The following is a 2,460-nucleotide window of genomic DNA, read 5'->3' as shown; positions in this document are numbered from 1 at the left end:
GGTATTTTGTGAACATATTGGACTTGATCTTAATGTTTGTCATCGCATCTCAGTCCAAACGACAGTTTAGGTACTGAGATCGATTGACAAAAGGTGAAGCACCACGACAGTGGGCTGATCTATCTTAAGTGATCCGAGTTCTAGACTTGCTCTTAATTAAACTTGAATAATTGTTTGTCTCACACTTGCTTTACACCCGATCAAACCACCCTAGGCTAGAATTTTTAATTATCTGAATTCTTTAATTAATCTTGTTACTTATTTCTCACAAAACCCTCAAATCATGAAACCCCCATATAGTTTTAGCTTGATATTGATCCCATAAAGATAAAGTGTAATAGTTGGTCTCTGTGGATTCAATCCTGAAGTGCTACATCGACATACCATTCGATTGTGGTAGTGTGCACATTATGTTAATTGGTGTGCGTATACACGTAATATCAATTTGGCGCCGTTACCAGGGACCTTCTTTTTACCTTTATTTTTCGGTTATTTATTTAGTCTAAGACCTCTAGCTTGCCCTATCCTTTTTGTTTCAGCTAATTTTTCAGGTGCATGACCAGTAGACATACTCGGAGAAACGCACAAGGAGAGTTAGTTACATTTAGCAACCAGGAGCTAGCAAGTTTAGAAAGAACAATTCGTCAACAGCCAAGGCAAACCGACACCACTATTGGTGATCACGCCAATCAAGAGCAACTCACTGCTCAGTTGCAACAGATGCAACAACAAATGCTTCAAATGCAGCAGACCATCCAAGCTCAGAAGGATGCTGCTGAACAGGCTGCTCTCGCGCGGCAGGAACAACAGGCGCAGAGTGTTCCAATCGGGCAGAGAAACCTTCCTTGCAACATCCCTACTACGCGCTCTGCCATTGTTCCTCCACCCTGCACCAGGCAGGACTTCGAGATCAATCCTGCTTTGATTGGTCTAGTACAGAGAAAGGTGTTCTCTGGTCTCTCTACAGAAATTCCAATGGATCATATTGAGAGCTTCGAAAAAGTCTGCAGTTTAACTCGAGCGAATGGTGTTCCACCAGACTACATCAGGTGCATGCTATTCCCATTCTCTCTTGATGGAAAAGCTGCACGGTGGTTGAACTCTCTCCCTACCGGCTCTCTCACTTCATGGGAACAGGTCCGATCAGCGTTCCTCAGCCATTTCTACTCTAAGGCGAGAACAGCTGCATTGAGGAACAAGATCGCCTCCTTCAGACAGCTCACGGATGAGCCTTTCTGCGACGCATGGGAGCGCTTCAATGACTAACGCAGAGAATGTCCTCACCATAGATTTGATAATGATTACCTCTTGGACATTTTCTATGATGGATTGGACTGGAAATACCAAGGTGCTCTAAACTCTGCGAGCAATGGAGACCTCATGACTCAAACCACTGATGGAGCGTTTAAGCTGATTGAGAACATGACTGCTAGCTCAGCTAATAAGAAAGAGGAGAGTGATTGCTCCATGAAAGGGAACAGTTCCGACACCCAGTAAATAGATGAGCTGACTGCCAAGGTTGATCAGCTACTGAAAAACAACCAAGGGCACGTCTTCAGCATGGAGCAAGCTACGGCCGGGCATATTCAGAACCAAAACAAGCGACAACCGCAGAGCAATCAGCAAGCTGTTCCAGCTAACGGGAACAGTCAAACAGATGAGCTGAAGGGTCTGGGTATGATGATGCAACAGCTGTTGCAGGGTCAGCAGGTTCAGGCCAAGGTGTTGAATCAGGTAACCACGGAAATGGACACCAGGATGGGCAACATGTTCACTGAGCTGAATAACAAGTATGACGCTCTTGCGATCCACATAAGAAAGATCGATGTTCAGCTTGCTCAAACAGCTGAGAGTGTCAAGAGGCAACAAGAGATGCTCCCTGAAAAAAATCCTAGGACTGAGCACTGTAATGCAATAGAGCAGCCGTTCGTTGAGACTGTTCTAGGCGCAGAAGAGAACACAGAGCAGTCTGCTAGCTTTGCAGTAACTGCTCCTGACGAATCTGCTGAGACTCCACCATCTCGAGTCTATGTTCCCAAGGTTCCCTATCCAATTCCACCTAGACATCTGATGGATCCCATTAGTGAAGAGCAGCTGATAAGTTTTAACAAGATGGTGAAAAAAGCTTCCTAAAGAACTTGCATTCGAAGATGCTCTGCAGATTCGTCCATTGCTCAAGTTCTTTAAAAACTGTAGAGAGACTCAAGAGGAGATCAAGGTCCTCCATACCAAAGCACTGTTTACACCCGCACTGACGGTATTGCCTAAGGTTGATGATCCTGGAAAATTTGTTTTCCCATGTTCCATCGCAGGAACAACCTTTAAGGACGCTCTTTGTGATTCTGGTTCTTGTGTGAATCTCATCTCAAAGGCTATTGTAGACGATTTGGGTATTGCTGATATTGAGCGTTCTCAGCTGACCCTGACCTTTGCAAACTCTTTCAGAGCAGTCCCATATGG

At 44.9% G+C, this 2,460-nt stretch overlaps 1 non-coding gene across 1 annotated transcript; it reads right to left on the bottom strand.

Annotated features, from left to right (window-relative positions):
* Positions 1–1,185: 1,185 nt before the first annotated feature.
* On the bottom strand, positions 1,186–1,292 carry LOC117128670. The gene has a single exon (XR_004452065.1). It is a non-coding gene; the product is annotated as a small nucleolar RNA R71 (small nucleolar RNA).
* Between the last annotated feature and the right edge of the window lie 1,168 nt (positions 1,293–2,460).

Source organism: Brassica rapa, chromosome A09 (assembly GCF_000309985.2).
Source record: "Brassica rapa cultivar Chiifu-401-42 chromosome A09, CAAS_Brap_v3.01, whole genome shotgun sequence".
In the NCBI taxonomy this organism is placed as follows: Eukaryota; Viridiplantae; Streptophyta; class Magnoliopsida; order Brassicales; family Brassicaceae; genus Brassica; species Brassica rapa.
Note: the sequence above shows the minus strand (reverse complement) of the source record. Positions and strands in the feature narration are given on the sequence as shown.